Raw genomic sequence first — 27844 nt, 5'->3', positions numbered from 1 at the left:
ATTAAAACCCAATTTTACCCTAGTCAATATTAGGGGTTAATTAATCCTACATATTGGCTATAGATAAATGGGGGAGGATTTTTTTTTTTTTTCAAATTTTAAAAAGAACCCCCCCTCATTGCATTTTAAAATTATTTTATTAAAAACCCTTTCTAGAGTTTATTTATTCTACTTATACTCTATCCCTATACTTTTCATTTCTTTAATTTCAAGCTAACCCTAACCCCAAATTGGGTTAGGGTTGCTTGTTACCTTTTCTCTTTTTTTTTTGTGCAGGTGGCGGCCATGGCAGCTGAGCAAAGGAGGGGACCAAACAGTTCTACAAAGGGCCGAGGGTTTCAAGAAAGGCTAAAGGGAGAGGGTGTGGGGTGGCCGAACTGTGGCTCTCCATGGTGGCGGTAATGGCTGTCCACTCTAGTTAACCATAGTGGCGGCCACAATCATCCACTACTATTTAACCGTAGTGGCAGCCGCAGCTATTCACTACTGCTTAACCCGTAGTGCTAGTCGAGCCATCCACTGCAGCTTAACCCGCAGTGGTGGCTACACCGCACTAAGGTATGCCATGAGGAGGTGGGGTGGGGTAGAGCCCTCAGCTCCCCCATCCCGATTTTCGGTCTAGTAAAAAATCTCCCCTTTTATATATATATATATATATATTTTATTTAAAGTTTTAAAGAACATTATCTATATATATATATATATATATATATATATATATATATATATATATATATATATATATATATATATATATATCTATATATATATATATATATATATCTATATATATATATATATATATATATATTCTAACTTTGAGGGCAAACATAATTTTGCTATCATCCAGAATTTTAAAAACACAATATTTCATTTCTAGAATATAATGTATCATATAAATTTATATTTATACATGAGCATTTTATTTTAAAAAAACCAACATACTTATAAATCATTTAACTAAGAAGAAAAAATAGATTAGATTTATAGGTTAGAACATTAGGCATAAACTTTGCTATATATATATATATGTAGTGTCGTAAATTGTACGCACTTGCTAGGGTGGTACAATTTCACACCTAGTTTAGCACCCGCCTTGGCGCATTTTGCATCTTGCATTGCATTTCCCCTTTAGCACTTAATTAATTAAATTAATTAGGTCTAAGGTCCTATTTTATCATCTCCCACATCATAAAGTTGGGCCCTTTCATTAAAGTGTGCCCTTTTCATTTTATTCTTCCAATACATCATTTAATCAAAAACCCTGATTAGGTCCTATTCCGAACTTGGGGGCTTGATTTTGGGGGTCAAAACATCTCGAAATCACCTGTAACTTTGGGATTCTCTCTAAAATCATCATATCCGACGGCCCTGAAAATTTGGTGAAAAGTTGTCGGGACCATGGCGCCCGGAGTGCAACATGGTCCCGGACATTTTTCCCGAAATTTTAGGAGCACGATCCAATCATAAAATAAAGCTTAACCTCAAGAAATTGGCGGGATATTCAATCTCTAGGTCGGCCAAAAGTTGAAATTAAGACCTAGGGTTTCATATATAAGAGCTCTCTTTCTTCATTTGAAGGGATCCGATTTTTTATTTTCAGGACCTCATATGCAGCGAAAGAGCAGATCTTTGAAGACTTCAACAACAATCAACATCCATCCATCAAGAATTCATCAATTTCATTCATTTAGGGCTTGGGAGACATTGAAGAACAATAGGAGATTACCGACAGAAGATTGGCTTGTACCCATCCCTTGGGGTTGGGTATGATTTCATGTTGTTTTCATGTCTTTGCATAAGCTTCAATATATCACTTATTCATGCTTTAGATCACTTTGCATTTTGATTTAGAGCATTTACATTATCACTTACAAGCAATTAGGGTTTACTTTCTAGGTTGCTCTAGTTTGCTTTCTTGCATTTAAGGACCTTGCACACACACTAGGTCTGCACACACAATACATTTTACAATACAACTTGGCTATTCGTGGAGGTGGAAATCACCGAAGTGGGGGTTTGACTAAGGAAAAACCCTATATAGCTGCCCAAACACCTTTTCAGATATAAGTGTAGGTTTCGGGACTCGGACGACGCCGCAGGTTGCAGATCCGGAAGAAGCAGACTGAGATCGGCCTTCCCACCAAATTTAAGAACAAAAGACCAGGACAGGGGTGTGGGACGCCTTGGTCCTGCCAGGACAGGGGCGCTGGGTGCCCTGGTCCCTGGGACAGGGGCGTTGGGCGCCCTGGTCCTCCTGACAGACAGCATTTTCAGCATTTTTGACAGCTTTTTCCAAAGTGCAAAACAACAGTTTTCGGAGTAGTTTCAGGGTCAGAATCAGGACAGTGGCGCCCAGGCCCCTGTCCCAAACATTTTCACTCAGATTTGAACTCCGGGTACGCATTTGCATTCTTGTTTTGTCCTTGTGTTTACAGCTTTCCATCATTTAAGTTCAATTCTGTAATCTTGTTATTAGTTCATACTTGCACTTTGGGTTTAGAGATTGAACTTGCATTATTTCATCTTTCAATTACAACAAAGGAATAGAAATCCTAATAGGTATCCCGTGGCTCTCTCTTCCACAAAAAGAAGTAGCCAATTGTGTGATACTTCTAGGCTCTTTCGTATTCCGCAAATGTGTGATTGAAAGTGAGATTAGGGCATGCTTGCTTAGTTTCACTTTTTCTCCTACACATTTTGGTGAACCCGACGTGAATCTATCATTGCTTCCTCGTGCATTGCATTTGTTAGATCTAGATCTATATTTAGTGTGTTTTCATTTCATTTTCATTAAAAAGAAAAAAAAGAAAAAAAAGTGTGTTTCTTTGCATTGTGTGTTTAAATTTTATGCAATTTCAAAATGTCAGATTTTTTAGATGTTCATATTTGTGATGATTATGAGTTAGATGAAGCTTTAGATGAGTTTTTAAAACCTAAATATACCAAACCTTCATTTTACCAAAAACTCATAAACATTGTTACTATGCCATTTCATTATGATGAGAAAGATAAGTTGAATGATTCCTCTCAAGGGTACATTCCTATCAGCTCTTCCACTAAATCTAGTAACATGGTTGTTTTCAATGATCCCCTCTATGAAGAGATATCTCCTTTTGAATCAAGAGATAAACCTTTTAATAGATATGATCATGCTTTGTGGGATGATGCCCTTGATGCCTTTGTGTCTCCTAAAAAATGCTCCCTTCATGAGGATCCTTGTGTGCAAGAAGATGACATTATCCCTACATTTCCTAGTGATGGCCTTTCCTTTTCCAACAAAATTCCCACTAGAGATGATGAATTAATGATAAATGCTTACCCTTCTCCTAAAGTTTGTCTTACCCATAAGCATCCCTTAGAGAAAGAAGATGAAATAATAAGCACTTTCCTTAATTCTCTCTCCCCTAAAGATCATATTGAACATATTTTGAGGAAAGAGGATGAGTTTAACACATCTATTGATGCTCTCCCTCCTAAGGATGAGGAATTAATAAACAATGTTATCTCCTCTCCCAAAATTGACAATACTTCAAACATTCCTTTCAACAATCTCACTATTTGGGATGAACCATTAGAAGAAGGTATAGATTATTCTCTACCCCTAGCCAAAGGGGATGAAATCAAGATTGGAAACTCCCTTGATAGTTTCTCACCTTCCTTGAATCTCAATTATTCTCCCTCTAAAAATAAAGCATCTCCCTCTCCTCAACTTTGTTCTACTCATAAGGAAACCCTAGTTCAAAGCAAGATGGTTAACATTTCTTTCAAAGATCTCCCTCTCAAAAGTGAGACTTTAGAGAGTGGTGTTGATCCTTCTCCTAGAGAGTTTATTCCCCATGTAGATCCTGTGATGATAAAGGATGATATGACCTTTCCAAGTATTACTCTTCCTACTAGAACATCAATGCCTATCCCTTGTCTCTCTCCTAAAATTGATTTGATCCGTGATAAGATTTTAGTGCAAGAGAAGACTATCAATAATTCTTTCAACACTTTTGTTCATTCCTCCAAACCATCCTCAATCAATTTGATACATGTGAATGAGACACCTAACAAACCTCTCTTCACTGTCCAAGGTGCTTGTCCTTCTCAAAATTCTCAACCTTTAAATAAGCCTATCTTAGTGGTTCAAGGTGGTTATGCTAATGATTCTTTTTGCACTCCTAAGAAACCTATTATTACTGTGCAAGGAGGTTATTCTTCTAAGAGCCCTTATAAGTATGCTAAGCAACTGACTAGAGAGAGTTATCATGCGGTTGCCCATACCTATAACACAAGAAACAATACGCAACCTAATCCTCCTCCAGTTATCCCCACTTCGCTTCCTCCTTCCCAACCTATTCTTCCTCAAGCTCCTCATATTTCACAAATGCTTAGTAAGGACTATGATCTCATTGAACAACTTAAAGCTACCCCTGCTAAGATATCCCTTTGGGATTTGATCCAAACTTCTTCTGTTCATCATCGAGTGTTACAAGATGCCTTGAAACATTTGAATGTTCCTCCACCGAATAAATCTAGTAATATAGCATCTTTAGTTAACTCTGTGATGAATCCTAAAACTCAAATTGTGTTTACTCAAGATGAATTGCCTACTAGTGAAATTCAACAACAATATGATCCCTTGATGATTGTGGTTATCATAAATGACACTGCTATAAGACGAACACTGGTAGATAATGGCTCTGGCCTTAATGTGTGTAGAATTAATCTATTGCATAAGATGAGTGTGGATACATCCCTTATTGAGCCTGACTCTCATCCCATTCGAGGCTTTGATAATGTGGCTAAGTCTTCATTAGGTATTATCACCTTACCCGTCACAGTGGGACCTGTTACTTTGCCTACTCCTATCCATGTCATGTCTGGAAATCTAACATACAACTTGTTATTAGGGAGACCTTGGATTCACAGTATGCAAGTTGTACCCTCTACATTGCATAGACAAGTTAAATTCATTTATAACAATAAGACATATACCTTGATAGGTGATACTAAACTTCAGGCTTGTTTGCAAACATCTACTTCCAAAGGGAGTTCTTCTAAGCCTTCCTCTTCTAGTGACGACTCTTTGAACAAGATACCTATGGATGAATCCTCACCCTCTGATAATCAAAATTCTTTGGATGAGTCTAAAGCTCCTGAAGAAGACCCTTCTCGACTTGATTCTACACATGAAAAGGCTTTTGATCCTGAGAAGGTTCTCGCAGAAGACGATTGGGGATCTCTTGATTTCAATCCCACCTTTGTAGGTGAGTATAGGGCTCCTCCTAGAGAACTTAAAGTTAAAAAGAAGGAAGAAACTAGAGATCAATCAGTCTTACCTCAATCTATGAGCAATAATTTTGTGGCCACTTCTCAAACTTCTTCTCCTCACACCTCTAATTATGAAGAGTTTGATTCTTTGTCTTATGAAAAACCACCTTCTCTTCCTGAAATGGCTGATCGTTATGGTCGTGGTTTTCACATTTTTGCTAAGAATGGGTATCATGGAAATGGTTGTGGCGCTCATGAACAAGGATAAAAGTTCCTCTAGAGACTAATTTTCACAATTATGCCTTTGGACTCGGCTATAATCCCTGCAAACGCACTAAAGCATCTAAAAGACCATCTCTCAATGTGAATGCTATATTTAGTAGTGATGATGATCTCACTTCAACTAAATCATCTTCTACTTCTATCAACTCTCATTCCCCTCATAAGGAAATCTTGGCAATGAACAAATCTCTTTATGACTCCCCTCAAATTTCTAAATCCACTTATGAATTTTTATCTCCTATTCATCATAAAGTCCTTTCCCCCAGGGATAAGGCTCTAATAAATTACACTCATCCCTCCTTTAAGATTTCTTGTGACTTTTCTTCTTCAATTTTTATCATTTTATACATGTTTTTGATCTCACTTATAGTTGAGCATTTAGCATGTCATATTCAAATACCTCATTCAGTTTATCATGTCTTTAAATAACATTAATGGCTATTATGTTGCTCATCATTATGTGACATTGGTAGCTCATTTACTGGGGGCTCATTGTCATTCATGATGGTACAATTTCAAGTGCAATCATATTTTTTTGAAGCAACATAATAGCCTAATTTTCTTGTTCTTATGGGGACAAGAGTGATTTCATACATCTCTTCTTTTGCTTATGTCCAAATCTCTCCCTAGAAGATTGTGTAAGTCCTTCTCATTGAGGCAATGATCTTTCCTTATTTTTATCTAAGGATCCACTTTTTCCTATTTTGTGGATGGTGTGGACTTTATTACTTGATGTTATGCCTTGTACGTATTTGTTGTTGTTTGTTCAAGGATTCTCTCTTACAAGAGGTGTAAGTTCTTGACTACAACCTCTTTTGCACTTGGTAAAATACATCTATAATGAATTCACTCTTCCAATTGGGTTAAAAAGAGTGTCATCCTTCATTAAGAATCACTTTCACCTCGCAAAAGAAGGAAGTATTGCATTCTTATTCTCTTCTTTGTCTTATTCTAGAAGATGTTATATTTGTCTAAGACAATTCCTCTTGGGGATAGGTGTCTTTTGTACAAAGATCTCTTCTCCTCTAAGGATCTCCTTTACACATACTACAAGATATCCCTTTTCAACTATCTTATCCTTGCTTAAAGAGTGCAAAACTCTCTTGCTTGGATCTATGACATTGTTGCATTTTTGGGGTATCTTCTTTTGTGATGAAGGTAGGTATCCTTGTTCTACTTTGCTTATGACATAAACATTACACTTTTTGAGCAATGGGTCATTCTCGAAACCAGAGCACAGACTCTTAGAGCGAGATGTCACCTTTTTGTACTATACATATATAGGTTGTAGCATACTCGGGCATAGACTCCTATGAGGTGCTTCTAACCTCCCTTACACACACATGCACGAGGTTGAGTGGAACTAGCGGCATAAGGCTAGACTTTCTCACTCTCCTCCCTCACATGGATCACCTAGACAGACTCTAGGGGCTAGTTTTCCATGTCCTTTTACCATGGATCACCTAGACAAGAGCTAGGGGCGAGAAGTCCATGTTTTCTCTCTCACTATTCTTCTCATGGATCACCAATGTGTGTATTCATGCTTTTTTCCTTTCTTTTCTTCTCTTTGCATTTTGTTTTCATTTACATCCTTCATCTTGTGTTAGAGAACTCTCAAATCCTCACACTCTTTGTTGTGTTGGAATTGAGATTTAGTCCTCTTTCTTACCAAATGATTCTCCATTAGTTTTTGATCTCATATCAAATCTTCTTGTGAGCATTTGTCATCAATATTATTTAACAATTCGAAGTGGTAAACATGATACCCTGTTTCAACTCACTAAAATTAGCAAGCCGAAACAGGGGGGGGCATATAGCTACCCTCGAATTTTCATCACCTTCCTTAGTAAGCATTAGGTGATTTTGTGATCTAACGTGTGTTTTGTAGGGTGCGGTTCCTAACTGTGTACTGTAGATACCGCTGGGGGCTTCGTTCGACAGACTTATGGATATATCCTTTTTCAAATAATGTTTACTTTTCTGTACTTTAGCTTGCATATGCATGTAGTGTTCATATGACCGCTAAAGTGGGGGCTAAATGTAGCATCGTAAATTGTATGCACTTGCTAGGGTGGTACAATTTCACACCTAGTTTAGCACCCGCCTTGGCGCATTTTGCATCTTGCATTGCATTTCCCCTTTAGCACTTAATTAATTAAATTAATTAGGTCTAAGGTCCTATTTTATCATCTCCCACATCATAAAGTTGGGCCCTTTCATTAAAGTGTGCCCTTTTCATTTTATTCTTCCAATACATCATTTAATCAAAAACCCTGATTAGGTCCTATTTCGAACTTGGGGGCTTGATTTTGGGGGTCAAAACATCTTGAAATCACCTGTAACTTTGGGATTCTCTCTAAAATCATCATATCCGACGGCCCTGAAAATTTGGTGAAAAGTTGTCGGGACCATGGAGCCCGGAGTGCAACATGGTCCCGGACATTTTTCTCGAAATTTTAGGAGCACGATCCAATCATAAAATAAAGCTTAACCTCAAGAAATTGGTGGGATATTCAATCTCTAGGTCGGCCAAAAGTTGAAATTAAGACCTAGGGTTTCATATATAAGAGCTCTCTTTCTTCATTTGAAGGGATCCAATTTTTTATTTTCAGGACCTCATATGCAGCGAAAGAGCAGATCTTTGAAGACTTCAACAACAATCAACATCCATCCATCAAGCATTCATCAATTTCATTCATTTAGGGCTTGGGAGACATTGAAGAACAATAGGAGATTACCGACTGAAGATTGGCTTGTACCCCTCCCTTGGGGTTGGGTATGATTTCATGTTGTTTTCATGTCTTTGCATAAGCTTCAATATATCACTTATTCATGCTTTAGATCACTTTGCATTTTGATTTAGAGCATTTACATTATCACTTACAAGCAATTAGGGTTTACTTTCTAGGTTGCTCTAGTTTGCTTTCTTGCATTTAAGGACCTTGCACACACACTAGGTCTGCACACACAATACATTTTACAATACAACTTGGCTATTCGTGGAGGTGGAAATCACCGAAGCGGGGGTTTGACTAAGGCAAAACCCTATATAGCTGCCCAAACACCTTTTCAGATATAAGTGTAGGTTTCAGGACTCGGACGACGCCGCAGGTTGCAGATCCGGAAGAAGCAGACTGAGACCGGCCTTCCCACCAAATTTCAGAACAAAAGACCAGGACAGGGGCGTGGGGTGCCCTGGTCCTACCAGGACAGGGGTGCTGGGCGCCCTGGTCCCTGGGACAGGGGCGCTGGGCGCCCTAGTCCTCCTGACAGACAGCATTTTTAGCATTTTTGATAGCTTTTTCCAAAGTGCAAAACAACAGTTTTCGGAGCAATTTCAGGGTCAGAATCAGGACAGTGGCGCCCGCACCCCCGTCCCAAACATTTTCACTTAGATTTGAACTCCGGGTACGCATTTGCATTCTTGTTTTGTCCTTGTGTTTACAACTTTCCATCATTTAAGTTCAATTCTGTAATCTTGTTATTAGTTCATACTTGTACTTTGGGTTTAGAGATTAAACTTGCATTATTTCATCTTTCAATTATAACAAAGGAATAGAAATCCTAATAGGTATCCCGTGGCTCTCTCTTCCACAAAAAGAAGTAGCCAATTGTGTGATACCTCTAGGCTCTTTCGTATTCCGCAAATGTGTGATTGAAAGTGAGATTAGGGCATGCTTGCTTAGTTTCACTTTTTCTCCTACACAATATATATATATATATATATATATATATATATATATATGATTAAATTTGTTTCTTCCAAAGCATTTTAGTAGGGTATGTTAAATAACATAATAGAGTAAATTTTTTTTTTTTTTTTTTTTTAATTAATATCATATAGTTAACATTTTGATTTAAATAGCTCTATATCTAGATTTATTTTCTTTTCACTAACATGCCTTTACAGAATGTAAAATATGACAAAATTTTATTCATTTATAGCTGCAGCTAACTTTTTCTAAAAATCATTTAATCCATAAACAATAAGATGTGCAATAATAATATACACTCTAAAATATCTATCTTCCTTTGAGTTTGAACTATAGATGTAAACCAATATTTCATTTCTATTTAAAAGTGAGTTTTCTATTAACATTTAACATTGCATTTCTTTTTCAATAACAATTAGAAACAAAATATAATATCTTTCTTAGTCTTTTTTCAAGCAACAATATCAATACATAAATAATCACCAAATGTATTCTTCTTTTTGCAAGAATATAAATACTTCAAATTTAAATTACATCTTTATTACATGGTAAAAACTATAACAATAGTTACATTTAGAACATCATTGCTTATTTTACTAAGATAAGAAGATAACTAAATCAAGCCTCTCATTTCTACTAAATGAGGGCTTATCCACTACATTTATTTTTGCAACTAAATACAATAGACATAGGATCATCTCAAAGCTTTCCCTTCCAAATCTTTTCCCAAGCAAACCTGCAATAACAACTTTTAGGTTGTGACCATGGAGGCTCACCTCCCAACCTAGGCTTACAAGAAGCCACCCTCGAGCTAGGAGAACCAAGGCTAGATGGGATACACACTATCCATCCACATAAAAGCAAGAAAACTCACAACAACATTAACACTCCCAACCCAAGGATAAACAATGTCACTTATATGACTTTTCAAGTGGGGTGAACGTGGACCATATGCCTAGAGGATAATTCTACAAGTAGGAGAACATAATGCCATTGCAAGGCTACCAAGAAAAATATCCACAAGTTCCAAACTTCTCCCATAAAGCCCTTATAACCCCCAAGCCATACAAGCCAACATACTCCCCTTATTACCCCCATTGCATAAACAAAACACTATGCAAGAAGGGTCTCATAACTCCTTGTAAATCACTCTCTTCCAAAGACAGCCTCTACACTCATAGGTTGTCAAACAACTCTTCACCCCAAGGCCACTCTACCCTCCCGAGGGTGAGTTTGGCCTTGAAAACTCTCAAAACAAATCTCAAAAAGAAATCACAATAACAAAAGAAAAGAACACATAGGGAAGAACTCAACATTTTCCTAACATACTAAGATATCAACAATGAAAACAACTATAACAAGCAATCTTTTTAAAAATACAACAACATACATGAGCTAGAAAAACAACCAACCTTAAATCTGCTAAAAAGAATGATGAATCTTGTAGAAGAGCTACCCAAATACACTATCTTTTCCCCTCAAGACTTAGCCAAAAATATCCAAAAAAACAACTTACAAAACTACTCAATAATCTAAGTCTTCAAAAATGGAGAGTGGGTGACGAAACTTCTCCCTCCCAAACTATTCCCTAAGAAGACACTCCGCACTCTTTCCAACCCTCTTGGCAAGGGTGAAGAATGTTCATAGGTTGGTCTTCCCAATACCTTACAAAATCTCTAGCCAAGGCACCTCAAAAAAACTTAAAGGAATGGGGAAGAGCAATTCACTCATGAGGAGGGTTGTCTAACCTAGGTAGGCTCCTCAAAAGTTGAAATTTGGTCAACTTGGAAAAATCAACTTTTGTGGTGACTAAACAGTCCTCGGGGAGTGGACACATGGATAAATTTGGCCTTCATTCATAGGTACATCATATGGCTCACTAAAAATGCTGCTAACTTGACCCTAGGAGTTATTTTAACCCTCTACAAACTCACCCAAATTTTACCTACGGGTCAACCCTGAGTTGACCTTTCAAATGGCTCCCTATCCAAGACTTTCTTGGGACCATACTAGGATAATTGAAAAATGCATTGGTAAAACAAATTTCCTCCTGAGGGACATGTCATTTCCAAATCACTTTAGAACACATGTGTCAAGTGACACCACAGAAGAATTACACATCTCTAAAATACACATGGCAAATCCCTTTTTTGGAATTTATAAATTAAACAATTTCCAAATTAAACACACATCCAAGAATAACAGTTACAAATTAAAACACATTTACAAATGATGTGTTGTCTCTCCAAATAGACAACCCTTGGCTTCACAAACGCACATAGGTCTAGGCTTGATTCTCCAAATAGTTTCCATGGTCAGATGGAATAATTTTCCTACTCATCTCACTTTGCACATTAGTAATTCCAAAAATCACATATAATATTATCATATGGAAAGAATACAATTCACACATCGCATACAATTTCATTTATAATAATCAAGTTTCCAATTATATAATAACATCCACATAAAATAATGTACTAAATGGCATCATCATAATCATTATGGAATTAAATCATTTATAGAGAATGCATCCATAATTTTCTAGCATCGAAACAAAGTACTGCAAATCAAAGTAAATGACATAATCATATTAATGTTATCCAAACACTGGATGATAGAAAATCTATGTCCATAATGTATCAAAATGTAGTATCAATAGTATGTCCAACATGAAAATAACTTAAATGCTATGACAGCTTGGGGTACGGCCTCACACCCTCCCCATCTAGTCATGAAGTTCATCAAAAAGATGGGGGTATTGAGATCTCATCTGCGTTGTGTCCTCCCATGATGTTGTAACCTCATCATAACTATCCCACTGGACCCTAATGTGGTCCAGCTCTCGACTTCGAAGACATAGCATCTATCGAGACAAAATGCGGATGGGTTCCAAAGCTAGCTACCCATCTGACTCCACTTGCAAGGTATCCCAATCTAGAATATGAGACTCATCATAAATGTACTTCCTTAGAACTGATACATGAAACACATCATGGATGCATGACAAGATAGGTGGAAAGGCTAGATGATATGCAACTTGTCTTATCCTCTCAAAGATCACAAATAGTTCAACAAAGCAAGGTGCAAGCTTAGAACCCTTTCCATAACAAATTGGACTCTTATGCGGTCACACTCTCAAGAAAACTTTGTCCCCAACCATGAAGCTACGATCTATCCTCTTTGCATCTACATATTTCTTCTTCCTATCATGTGCCTCTCTAAGGCATTGTCTAATCAAAATCACCTACTAATTCATATCACGAACCATCTCAGGACCTATGGCTACTCTATCCTCAATACGGTCTCAACTCAATGGTGTCCTACAAGGTCTGTCATACAAATCTTGAAAAGGTGGCATCCCCAAAGAAGTGTGATGCTCATTATTATAGGAAAACTCTACCAAAGGAAGGTACTCTTCCCACCTAGTTTGATGAGCCATGACGTACATACAGAGCATGTCCTCTAACACCTATTTTACCCTTTCTGTCTATCCATCCATTTCCGGATGAGAGGTTGTACTGAAGTTGAGTCTGGTACCCATTGCTGCCTGTAATGCCTTCCAAAAGGAAAAAGTGAAGAGGGAGTCTCTGTCTGAGATAATCTTGCATAGAACTCCATGAAGTCTAACAATATCTCATAAGAATAGTCGTGCCACTACTAGTGTTGTGAAGGTAGTTCAGACTGGTGAGAAGTGGCCCACTTTGGTCAACTTGTCAGCTATCACCATGATGGCATCATGACAACGTGCTGACATATGAAGACCAATGACAAATTCCATCGATATAGTATCCCACTTCCACTCTAGTATCACATGAGACTAAAGAAACCCACCTAGATGGTGGTGCTCCACCTTGACTCTCTAGCACTCAAGGCATCGGGCTACTAGTATAGCAATGAAATGTGGCATACCTGGCCAATGATATAGCTATCTCACATTTGCATGCATCTTCTTAACTCTGGGATGTGCTATATAAGGAGCTCTATGAGCCTCCAACACAATGAAATCACGCAATCATCTGGAAGAAGGTACATAGATGTACCCTCTATGGCATAGTAGTCCATCAGACTCTAATGAATAGTCTGCATATCTCCCTTCCAGGGTCTCCTGAGATTGCACTACCTAACATACCTCTAAATACCACTCATCATCTAGCAGCTACTGCAATATACAACCTCTCAAATCTATGTCCATAGACATGGAGCATATCTCATGATGCCTCCTACTGAAGGCATATGCAACTACATTCTCTTTCCCCTTGATGTAGTGAACCTCAAAATCATACTCACATAAAAATTACATCCATCTCCTCTGATGAGCATTAAGATTGGGCTGAGTGAAAATGTACTGCAAGCTATGATGATCTGAATGAAGCTCAAAATGTTGACCCAAAAGAAAATGTCTCCACCTCACAAGTGCATGCACCACTACTACAAGCTCAAGGTCATGAGTAGGGTAGTTAAGATCGTGAGTCTTAAGTTTTCCTAGACTCATATGCTATAACTCGACCCTCCTGCATAAGGACTACTCCTAATCCATCCAAGGAAGCATCTGTGCATACCATGAAATTAGCCAAGGGGTCTAGCACAACAAGAATAGGTGCACTAGTGAGTGCTCTTTCGAGATCCTAAAAGGCCCTCTCACACCTTTCTGTCGACTTGAATTTCATTCCCTTTCACTGAAGGGATGTAATAGGATGTGCAACCCTAGAGAACCCCTCAATGAAGTGTCTATAGTACCCTACTAAACCCATGAAACTCCTAACTTTTGTCACACTAGTTGGCGTTGGCCAATCCATAATAGATCTGATCTTTGATGGGTCAACTAAAATCTCATAACCTGATATAGCATGCCCTAAATATCTGACCTCTGATCTAAAGAATGCACACTTTGACAGACTGCCATACAACTGATTGTCTCTCAAGCACTGCAATACCTGTCTCAAGTTCTCCTCATGCTCCCTCTCATTCCAAGAATATATCATATGTCATCAAGGAACACAATCACAAATCGATCAAGGAAAGTATGAAATACCCCATTCATGAGACTCATGAATACAGTTGGAGCATTCGTAAGACCGAATGAGACCACACTGAACTTATAGTGGCCATACCTAGTACAAAAAGAGGTCTTGTGGATATTGCTCTCTACAATCCTCAACTGATGGTACGCCGACTTCAGATCTATCTTAGAAAATACTTTGGCACCCTAAAGTTGATCAAATAAGTCATCGATCTTAGGCAAGGGATATTGGTTCTTGATGGTCACTTTGTTCAACTGCATGTAATCCATACATAACCGAAGGGATCCATCCTTCTTCTTCATGAAGATGACTGGTGCACCCCAAGGGGAGATGCTAGGATGAATGTGACCCTTCTCTAAGAGTTCCTCAAGCTGCATCTTGAGCTCATTAAGCTCATTTGTGGTCATCCTATATGGTGCTCTCAAAACCAGCTCAGCTCTTAGTACAAGATCTATGTGAAAATCAATCTCTCTGCTAGGTGGCATACCAGGTAACTCGGAAGGAAACACATCTACAAATTCCCCAAGGATAGGATGGCCCTCTAGGGAAGGCTCCTTCTCATTCTCTTCCTCTCTATCACTAATGGTGATGGCAAATAACTGGATAAAAGCACAAAATTGTGTCACGTTTTAGGCTAACTTATCAGCACAAGTGAATTTATGTAATTCTAACTAAAAATAAATTTTAGTCAAACATATGGTCTATATAGATTCATTATAGCTAAGTTATATATAGACCACAACTTTTCCAATTGCAAGTGTTTACTAAATTTATATTTTATACCACTTTGGGACTAAATGCCAAAAAAAAAACTCGATGTTTCACCAACTCCTGCTCTTATAATTTTTTTATAGATCTATAAGTGAATTTTCCAAAATATATATCTTTTAATATTTTAATTAGTTTTTATATTTTATATATTTTTTTTATTGAAAGTAGGTCATCCACTAAAATATAAGGTTGATTATCTTGTCAAGGAAAAATACTAAAATTTATTTAAAATTTTTGAAAAAAACATGATGCAGTAGAGAAAGGAATCTATGTCAAGATTATATAATTATTTTCTAATTTGGATAAATAATTACAAAAAAAGTTGGTGGGAATTCGAAACAGTTATATTTCAGCACACACAAATTTTCAAATTTATGGAAAAATATATATTTATCAAAAATAGTAAACAATATATCCATGCACTAAATTTTCAAGTTGTCAATATACACAAAAAAATTGATGAAAAAAAAGTAAAATTTACTAATTAGAGTGTGGTGGCTTGTGTAACTTCAATTTCAGCATTTTATCAGCAACTAAATTATAGTGTTTACTTTATTAAAAACTACATTCAAATAATTTTTTAAAATTTTGTTAAAATTTAAAAACATAAAATAGACAAAAGAATATAATTTTTATTAGTTTACATCATTTCAAAATTCAAAACATATATTTCAGTTTCTATTGATTTACTTTAAAAATTTGAATTAGCATTGACCATTTTCTTTATGAAAGTGTGACATGGCTTTGTACTTTTACCCAACTGGCATCTCTTTTGCATGCTTTGCTTAAGCTGCATAGTGGAAATCATACGAAGTGATACAGGCCCCTATGAATTCCTGAAATCACTATGGAGGTACCCTAATCATCCACACACTTGATATTTTTCTAGAAACAATCCATCTTGGCTCTGTGGGCATATAGCCAATCCATGCAAATAATAATGCCATAAGATCCTAGAGGTGTGACTTGAAGGTCTACTAAGGTGGTTGTACTCTCAATCTGAAGCTGATAGCTTCTAACCACTGACTCAACAGACACTCTAGCTCCTAAAGTCAACTCCACTTCCCAACTAACACCTTGCCTAGATGCCACTATCCCGCAACGCTCCACAACCAATGGAGATATAAAAGAATTTGTAGCTCCTGAATCAAACAAGATAGAAATACTGATATCTCTAATCATACATGTGATCTCTATGACTATGGCTTGATGCTCTACCTGGCAGTTGTCAACTGCTGTGAAGACTCTGTGGGACTTACCCATGTCCCCAACTATAGGCTCTGAACCTACCATCCTCTGATTTCTTGTCATCTGACCATGTGGACACTCTCTTGCCATGTGCTCCATGGCCCCACAAGTGAAACAAGAACCATGAATCTGAAACTGAACACCATGAGGCCTAGAGTATCCATGTCCTCCTATCCTGCTCGAACCACTGGAACCACCCCTGGAGAACTACTGAGTCTGTGCCGGAGGTGTGTAAGGACCCCATGATCGCTAGTTGCATCTAGGACCCTGTGAACGCCACTGCTTGGGCTTAAAGCCCTACTGATCCTATGGGGGCCTTTGCCTCTGATTCTATTGTGGGTGTTGTGGAGGAGGGGGTTTAAAGGACCATGATGAATTCTAGTGGTTACCCTTTCAGTGGGGTTTCTGAAACCCAAAATACTATGGTATAGGTTTTTGGTTCTGATGCCGATCTCATGTGTCCTGTAATCTACCCTAAATCTTCTCTGATATCAAGGCCTTCTCCATGACAACCATAAGATTTCCTGGAGCTACCATCCTAACTGGTCCTTCTATCCTGGCATTCAATCCTCTGATAAATCGGTTGACGAGTAACTTCTCATCCTTCAAGTAGTCAACATAGGGTAAGAGCTCAAAGAGCTTGCTCTCATACTGGGACACGGAGAGACCCTTCTGTTGAAGGTCATGAAACTCATCAATCCTGCACAACCTGTAGTGCTCTGATAGGTACCTATTCCTGAATCACTCTGTAAAGATTTCCTAAGTGACAATGTCCCTAGCTAAATCATTCTTGTACTCCTCTTGCCTCCACCATGTGGAAGTTGTCCCTCTCAGAAGGTTAATGGAAATATGTGTCTTCAAATTGCTCTCATAGGAACGCAATTTGAATCACCTCTCTATACTCAAAAGCCAAGCCTCAACCTCTACCCCATTAGTAGATTCTGCAAAAGATGGTGGCTAAAGATGTAAAATCTCTCTGATTTGATCCCCGGGGTCACGGTGTGCTCTCTCAAAAATCACTGGTGCCACTACTGGAGAAGCCTCAGGTAGATGGACTGACTCAAGCTCATACTTAGTCTGGGCCTCTATATGATTAGGAGGTGGACTCCTACTCTGCTCTCTAGCTGCAAATCTATGATTCTGAGAATTTTGGTGCCCTCCTTGACGATCTACTGCTAGGAGTCTATCCTGAACAATTCCTATTAGGTTCTGAAGTGCAACCAAAATGTCTCAGTTGGGGTCAATTTGTTGTTCAGGAGGAGCTTCCTGATCCCCTTCTAGATTCAGCTCATCCTGCACAACGTCCTCGCATGTCATGCGAGCACGTCTAGGACCCCTACCATGCTTACGAGCTTGTCGCGTAACTAGCGGCATCCTTAATGATCAATAAAATAAAATAAAGTAAATAAATAAATAATTAACAATTCTAAAAAAAAATATATTAAAAGTGAAACGTAATGGAGAAAGGTTCCTAGTGTTGGAAACCTTACTCTGATACCAAAATGTCATGCCCAAACTTTTGGGCAAAAATGAAACAATTTTTTTTTTTTTAAAACAACATAAATACATTAAATGATCTACATTTAAAATGGAATAAATAAGTTTTGTCTTAACTAAAGGGTTAACTCAGAGTTAAATAGAATGGTTTCCTTAGTTGATTTAATCAACTCCGTCATTAATGTGTCAATAATTAGAGTACACTAACTATTCCTTAAAAAGGGTCATCACAACTTAATTAATTAATTTTTTTTCGTAATTAAAATTTTCCAAAAGGATCAAGAGATATTACTTATCTCAATCATATTTAAAATATTCAAGACTAAATGAAATAATATTACCTCATATTAAAAATAATTAATTGAACATATGCAAAATTACTTTTAAATTTAACTAATAAAGTTAACCAAATCAATTATAATATTTGCCAAGTAAAAATCATTTTATATTAAAGTCAAATTTAAATCCCCTTAGATATTGAAATTCCAACTATTATATAATTGACCAACAATGACCTCATAGGTTAACAATTTACATTAATACTTTTAATAAATTCCATTAATAAAATTTTCCAAAAGATTTTTATCCCAAATAACATAATTAATAAATATATGAACTAGCATATATATATAGGTGCATACTTACACACATTTCCCTACTAAAGTCTATATTAAGAACCAATTTTACCCTAGTCAATAATAGGGGTTAATTAGTCTTACATATTGGCAATAGATAAATGGGGGGGAAATTCTTTTTTTTTTTTAGATTTTAAAAAGAATCCCCCCCTCATTGCATTTTAATATTATTTTATTACAAACCCTTTCTAGGGTTTATTTACTCTACTTATACTTTATCCCTATACTTTTCATTTCTTTAATTTCAAGCTAACCCTAACCCGAAATTGGGTTAGGGTTGCTTGTTCTCTTTTTTTTGTGTGTGTGTGTGTGCATGAGGTAGCCATGGCAACCAAGCAAAGGAGGGGACTGAACTGTTCTACGAAGGATCGAGGGTTTCAAGAAAGACCGAAGGGAAAGGGTGTGGGGTGGCCAAACTGTGGGTCTCCACAGTGGATGGCCATGGTCGTCCACTGTGGTTAGCAACAGTGGCAGCCGCAACCGTCCACTGCGGTTTAACCGTAGTGGCAGCCACAACCGTTCACTGCGGCTTAACCTGCAGTGGCAGGTCGAGCTGACCACTGCGGTTTAACCCACAGTGGCAGCCATAGCCATTCACTGTGGCTTAACCCGCAACAGCGGCCAAGCCATCCACTGCGGCATAACCTGCAGTGGTGGCTGCACCACACTAAGGTATCCCATGAGGAGGCAGGGTGGGCTAGAGCCCTCGGCTCCCCCATCCTAATTTTTGGCCTGGTAAAAAAATCTCCCCTTTTTTAATATATAAATTCTAACTTTGAGGGAAAACATAATTTTGGTATGATCCAAAATTTTAAAAACACAATATTTCATTTCCAGAATATAATGTATCAAATAAATTTATATATATACATGAGCATTTTTTATTTTTTATTTTAAAAACAACATACTTATAAATCATTTAACTAAGAAGAAACAATAGATTAGATGTATTTAGAACATTAGGCATACATTTTGCAATATATATATATATATATATTATATATTTCTATGATTAAATATGTTTCTTCCAAAGCATTTTAGCAGGGTATGTTAAATAACAAAATAGAGTAAATTTTTTTTGTTTTTTATTGTTTTTTTTCTATCAATAACATATAGTTAACATTTTGATTTAAATATTTCTATATCTAGATTTATTTTCTTTTCACTAACATTCTTTTACAAAATGTAAAATATGACAGAATTTTATTCATTTACAACTACAACTAACTTTTTCTAAAAATCATTTAATCCATAAACAACAAGATGTGCAATAATAATATACACTCTAAAATATCTATCTTCCTTTGAGTTTGAACTATAGATGTAAACAAATATTTCATTTTTGTTTAAAAGTGAGTTTTCTATTAACATTTAACTTTGCATTTCTTTTTCAATAACAATTAGAAATAGAATATAATATCTTTCTTAATCTTTTTTCAAGGGACTATATCAATACATAAATAATCAACAAATGTATTCTTCTTTTTGCAAGAATATAAATACTTCAAATTTAAAAACATCTTTATTACATGGTAAAAACTATTCCAATAGTTACATTTAGTACATCATTGCTTCTTTTACTAAGATAAGAAGATAACTAAATCAAGCCTTTCATTTCTACTCAATGAGGGCTTATCCAGGTAAGTGCACCAAGTTGTGGTACCAAAAAGGTGCCACTTCTTACTTTTTCATAAAAATAAGTCATTGGCATGAAAAGGTCATCCAAACCTACGGGTTGGATGCCCAAGGCAAATCCAACCCAAAGGGTTGGTATTCTCCCAAGCAAACCATTTGGTGAGCACCAAATATGGTGCTTGCCCTATTTGGCGCTCGCCAAATGCAAAATTTTGAATTTTCACATTTGGTCCATGCCAAATTTGGTTCTCCAAATGTAAAATTTGAATTTTCACATTTGGCACATGCCAAATTTGGCGCTCACCAAATGTGAAAAGTCATTTTTTTGCATTTGGCGAACACCAAATTTGGCACGCACCAAATGTTTTGCATTGTCCAATGTGAAGGTTTTGTGAGGTAGTAGATTTTTCAATCTTGGCACAAGTTAAATCCACCCCCGAAGGAGAATATATACATGAAATATAAAATTTAAGTATATCTCTATAGGACTTATAATGTAGATTCTATTTTTTAGAGGATCATATAAATTTCAGACTTAGTCAAATTTCAATAATCGACATGTCAAATTTCAGTAATCAACATGATCCCATTAGCATTCTTTAGCTATATATCTCACTCTCTTTATCTTCCCCAAACTCTAGACCTATCTCTCTCCCTCTCTTGTCTCTCTCGCTTCTTTATCCTTGACTCTCTCCCTCTCTCTTCTCTCTCACTCCCTTGTTGTTTCTCTCCCCTCCCACTCCTTTCTCTTGGTCACTACCTATCCCTTTTATCCTCTCTCTCCCCATATCTAGGGTTGTCCCTCCCTCACTATTCACCTCACTGTCTCTCCCTCCCTATATTATTACCCACCTTTCTCTCCCCCTCTAGGTTTCTCACTTATCTAATTGTCCACCCTCTAGTTCTCTCCCTCCCTCTCCACCTTTCTCTCCCTTCTCCTTACCTCTATCTATTTATGAACTCTTTCCCTCTCTTATCTCTCTCTCTCTCCAAACCTTTCTATCTCCTCATTCTCTAGGTCTCACAGTCCCTCCATGTCTACCTCTCTATCCATCTCCTCTTACTCATCTCTTTGTTCTTCTATCTCTTCTTTTCTCCCTCCCTCCCCTCTCAAGGTCTATATCTTCCTTTCTTCCTCTCTCCCTCTCTATCTCCCTCTCCCACTCTCTCATCTTCTCTCTTCCTCTCTTATTCTCTTTCTTCATTGTCTAGGTCATTACCTCTCCATCCCACCCTATCACCCCTCTGTATGTTTCTCCCTCCCTTCCTCTCCACCTATCTACCTCTACATATATGTCTCACTACCCACCTCTCTTCATCTCCCTCTATCTATCTCACTCCTCTCTAGCCATCTAGGTCTCTCACCTATCTGTATGCCCCCTCTATAGTTATCTATGTCCCTCTCTACCACTCTCTCTCTCTTCCTTAACCCTATCCCTTTATGAAATCCCTCCTTTTCTCTTCCTCCCCTAACCTCTTTATCTCCTCCTTCCATAGGTCTCTCACTCCCTCCATGTCTACCTCTCCATCCATCCCCTCTTACTCCTCTCTTTTTTTTTCTATCTCTTCTATTCTCCCTCCCTCCCTTCTCTAGGTCTCTCCCTTCATTTCTTCCCCTCTCCCTCTCTACCTCCCCATCCATACATACCCCCATATATATCTCACTCTCCCACTTTTATTCTCTCTCTCTACATTCTAGGTCATCAACTCTCTCTCACCTCTCTAGGTTTACCACTTCCATCTTCTCCACCTATCTACCTCTACATCATGTCTCATTACTCACCTCTCTCTCCCCCCCTCTATCTATCTCATTCCTCTCTCTTGTCATCTAGGTCTCTCATCTCTCTTTCCCAATATATTTCTCTCCCTCTCTCTTCCCCTATATCTCCCTCCCCCTTTACTCCTATTTATTTTTGAACTCTCTCATCCTCTTCTCGCTTTCCCCTCACCTCTACATCATCTCCTTCCCTAGGTCTTGTAGTCCCTCCATGTCTACCTCTCCCTCAATCCCCTCATACTCTTCTCTCTCTTTATTCTTTCATATCTCCTCTTATCCCTTCCTCCCATTTATAGGCATCTCCATTATTTTCTTCCCCCCCCCCCTCTCTATCTCCCTCTCCCTACTTATCCCATCTCTCTCTCCCTTCCCTACTAATTCTTATTCTCTCTTTACCATCTACATCACCAACTTTCCATCACACCCTCTCTAATCCTCTCTAGGTTCCTCCCTCATTTCCTCTCCACCTCTCTACATCTCCATCCATATCTCATTACAAACCTCTCTCTACCCCCCTCCATCTATCTCAACCCTCTCTCTCTCACCCTATCTGGTCTCTTACACCTCTCTCCCCCTCTAGGTATCTTATATCTCTATATAACCTATCTGGGTATGTGTAGGAGCATAGTGGGCCATCTAACCCCTTAGGAAACCATTACTATCTATCTTAGGAAACCATATGACCTCTTAGGACAACATATGGTGTTGTTCCAAGTCATATGGTGTCCTAAGGGGTCTTATGGTGTCACTACGGGTCATATGGTTTCCTAAGGGGTCATATGGTGTTCTATGACCCCTTAGGATACCATATAATCTCTTAGAACACCATATGACCCATTAGGATACCATATGACACCATATGACCCCTAACAACACCATATATTGTCCTAAGGGGTCATATGGTATTTTATGACCCCTTATGACACCATATACCCCATAACAACACCATATGGTGACATTAGGGGTCATATGGTGCCTAAGGGGTCACATAGTGTCGTTAGGGGTCATATGATGTCCTAAGGGGTCATATGGTGCCCAAATGGGTCATAGAATACCATATGACCCCTTAGGACACCATATGATCCCTAATGACACCATATGACCCCTTAAGACATCATGTGACCCCTAACGACACCATATTGTGTCTTGAGGGATCATATGGTGTCAAAAGTGGTCATGCCATGTACTATTATGTTAAAAGGGGTCATATGGTGTCCTAGGGGGTCACAGAACACCATATGACCCCCCAAGACACCATATGACCTCTTAAGACACCATATCATGTTGTTAGGGGTCATATGTTGTCTTAAGGGGTCATATGGTGTTTTTAGGGGTCACATGGTGTTCTAGGGGGTCATATGGTATTCTATGACCCATTAGGATGCCAAATGACCCCATAGGACAACATATGACACCATATGGTGTCGTTAGGGGTCATATGGTGTCCTAAGGGGTCATATGGTGTCATAAGGGATTATATGATGTTCTATGACCCCTTAGGATACCATATGACCCCTAAGACCACCATATGGTATCCTAAGGGATCATATGGTGTCGCTAGGGGTCATATGGTGTCATTAGGGGTCATCTTGTGTCCTAAGGGGTCATATGATATTCTATGCCCCTGAGGACACCATATGACCCTTAAAAACACCATATGGTGTCCTAAGGGGTCATACGGTGTCCTTAGGGGTCATATGGTATTCTATGACCCCTTAGGACACCATATGACCCCATACACCATATAATTCCTAATGCCACCATATAGTGTCCTAAGAGGTCATATGGTGTTCTATGACCCCTTGGGACACCATATGACCCCTAATGACAACATATGGTGTCCTAAGGGGGCATATGATGTTATATGACCTCTTGGGATGCCATGTAACCCCTTAGGATACCATATGACCCCATACAACACAATATGATCCCTCACAACACCATATTGTGTCCTAAGGGGTCATATGGTTTCCTAAGGGGTCATATAGTATTCTATGACCCCTTAGGACACCATATGACCCCATACACCATATAATTCCTAATGCCACCATATAGTGTCCTAAGAGGTCATATGGTGTTCTATGACCTCTTCGGACACCATATGACCCCTAATGACAACATATGGTGTCCTAAGGGGTCATATGGTGTTATATGACCTCTTGGGATGCCATATGACCCCTTGGGACACCATATGACCCCATATGACACAATATGATCCCTCACAACACCATATTGTGTCGTAAGGGGTCATATGGTGTCCTAAGGGGTCATAGAACACCATATGACTCCTTAGGACACTATATGACCCCTAATGATGTCAGATGACCCCTTAAGACACCATATGGTGTTGTTAGGGGTCATATGGTGTCCTAAGGGGTCATAGAACACCATATGACCCCTTAGGACACCATATGACCCCTAACAACACCATATGACCCCTTAGGACACCATATAGTGTTCTTAGAGGTCATATGATGTCCTAAGGGGTCAGATAGTGTCCTAATGGGTCATAGAACATCATATAACCCCTTAGGACACCTTATGATCCCTTAGGACACCATATGACCCTTAACGACACCATAAGGTGTTGGTAGGGGTCATATGGTGTCCTAATGGGTCATAGAATACCATATGACACTTTAGGAGACCATATGCCCTGAACGACACGATATGGTCTTGTTAGGGGTCATATGGTGTCCTAATGGGTCATAGAATACCATATGACCCCTAATAACACCATATGACCCCTAACAACACCATATGACCCCTTAGAACACCATATGGTGGTCTTAGGGGACATATGGTGTCCTAAGGGGTCATAGAACACCATATGAGCCCTTATGACACCATATGACCCCTAACGACACCATATGGTGTCGTTAGGGGTCATATGGTGTCCTAAGGGGTCATATGGCATCCTAACGGGTCATAGAATACCATATGGCCACTTAGGACACCATATGACCCCTAATGACACCATATGATACCTTAGGACACCATATAACCCCTAACAACACCATATGGTGTCCTAAAAGGTCATATAGTTTCCTGAGGGGTCATATGGTGTTCTATCATGCCCTAGGACACTATATGACCCATTTTAACATCCTAGTACATGACATGACCACTTGTGATATCATATGATCCCTCAAGACACAATATAGTGTTGTTAGGGGTCATATGGTGTCCTAAGGGGTCATATGGTGTCGTTAGGAATCATATGATGTTCTAAGGGGTCATATGATATTCTATTACTCATTAGTACACCATATGATCCCTTATGACACCATATGACCCATAACGACACCATATGGTGTCATTAGGGGTCATATGGTGTTATATGACCCCTTAGGACACCATATGACCCCTAACAACACCATATGGTGTCCTAATAGGTCATCTGATGTCGTTAGGGGTCATATGGTGTTCTATGACCCCTTAGGACACCATATGGTGTTGTGAGGGATCATATGGTTTTGTATGGGGTCATATGGTGTCCTAAGGGGACATAGAACACCATATGACCCCTTAGGACACCATATGGTGTTTTTCTGGGTTATATGGTGTCTCGAGGGCTCATATAGTGTCCCAAGGGGTCATAGAACACCATATGACCCCTTAAGACACCATATGTTGTCATTAAGGGTCATATGGTGTCATAAGGGGTCATAGAACATCATATGACCCCTTAGGACACCATATATTGTTGTTAGGGATTATATGGTGCTGTATGGGGTCATATGGTGTCCTAAGGGGTCATAGAACAACATATGACCCCTTAGGAAACCATATGACCCCTTAGGACATCATATGATGATGTTAAGGGTCATATGGTGTCTTAAGGGGTCATAGAACAACATATGACCCTATAGGACACCATCTGACGCTTTAGGATAGCATTTGGTGTTGTTAGGGGTCATATGGTGTCCTAAGAGGTTATAAAACACCATATGACCCTATGGGACACCATATAACCTCCAATGACACCATATGACCCCTAAGGACACCATATGGTGTCATTATGGGTCATATGGTGTCATGTTAGGTCATGTGGTGTCCTAAGGGGCCTTATGACATCATATGACCCCTTAGGACATCATATGACCCCTTTGGACACCATATGGTGTAGCTAGGGGTCATATGGTGTTCTAAGGGGTCATAAAACACCATATGACTCTCTCATATATATTCAATACTCTCTTATTGTCTCTCTCCATTCTCAAGGTCACCATCTCTCTCTTTCTCTATTCTTAAGGGGTCATATGGTTTCATATGACCCCTTAGGACATGATATGACCCCTTAAGACACCATATGGTGTCATTATGGATCGTATGATGTCATAAGCGGTCATTAGGTGTCTTATGACCCCTTAGGACACGATATGACCCCTTAGGTGTCTTTAGGGGTCATATTGTGTCCTAAGGGGTTATATGGTGTCCTATGAACTCCTAGGACACCATATGACTCCTTAGGTGTTGTTAGGGATCATATTGTGTCCTAAGGGGTCATAGGGTGTCATATGACCCTTTAGGACACCATATGATCCCATAGGACACCATATGGTGTCTTTATGGGTCATATGGTTTCCTAAGGAGTCATATGGTGTTAGATGAAGGATACCATATGGTGTCCTTTATGGGTCGTATGGTGTCCTAAAGGGTCATATGGTGTCCTATTACCCCTTAGGACACCATATGGTGTCATTATGGGTCTTATGGTGTGCTAAGGGGTCATATGGTGTTATATGGCCCATTAGGACACTATATGACCCCTTAGGACACCATATGGTGTCATTATAGGTCGTATAATGTGCTAAGGGATCATATGGTGTCTTATAACCCCCTAAAGGGGTTGTTAGGGGTCATATTGTGTCCTAAGGAGTCATATTGTATCCTATGACCCCTTAGGACACCATATGACCCCTTACAACACAATATGGTGTTGTTATGCATAGTATTGTGTCCTAAGGGGTCATATCACGCCCTATGACCCCATAGGACACCATATGACCCCTTAGGTGTCATTAGGGATCATATTGTGTAATAATGGGTCATATGGTATCCTATGACCCCTTAGGACACCATATGGTGTCGTTATGGTTTGTATGGTATCCTAACGGGTCATATGGTGTACTATGATCCCTTAGGACACCATGTAACCCTTTAGGATACCATATAGTGTCATTATGGGTTATATGGTGTCCTAAGGGGTCATATAGTGTTCAATGACCCTTTAGGACACCATATAACCCCTTACATGTTGTTAGGGTTCATATTGTGTCCTAAGGGGTCATATGGTGTCCTATGACACCTTAGGACACCATATGACCCCTTAGGTGTTGTTAGGGGTCATATTATGTTCTAAAGGGTCATATAGTGTTCTATGACCCCTTAGGACACCATATAACCCTTTAGTATACCATATAGTGTCAATATGAGTCATATGGTGTCCTCAGGGGTCATCTAGTGTCCTGTGACCCCTTAGGACACCATATGGTGTTGTTATGGGTTGTATGGTGTCCTAAGATATCATATGGTGTCCTATGACCCCTTAGGACACCATATGACCCCTTAGATGTCGTTAAGGGTCATATTATGTCCTAAGGGGTCATATGGTGTCATATGACCCCTTAGGACACCATATGACCCCTTAGGTACCATTAGGGGTCATATTATATCCTAAGGGGTCATATGGTGTCCTATGACCATTTAGGACACCATATGACCCCTAAGGACATCATATGGTGTCATTATGGGTTGTATTGTGTCCTAAGGTGTCATATGGTGTGCCCTTAGGGTAGTATATGACTCCTTAGGTGTTGTTAGGGGTCATATGGTGTCTTGTGACCCCTTAGGACACCACTTGGTGTTGTTGTGGGTCGTATGTTAAGCAGGAGGGGGAGAGAGATAGAGAGGGAGAGATAGAACTATAGAGGAGACATATAGATAGGCAAGAGACCTAGATTTCAAGAGAGGAGTGAGATTTATAGAGGGGGATAAAGA

This window comes from Cryptomeria japonica, chromosome 10 (assembly GCF_030272615.1).
Source record: "Cryptomeria japonica chromosome 10, Sugi_1.0, whole genome shotgun sequence".
NCBI lineage: Eukaryota > Viridiplantae > Streptophyta > Pinopsida > Cupressales > Cupressaceae > Cryptomeria > Cryptomeria japonica.
This window is presented reverse-complemented; position numbering follows the sequence as displayed.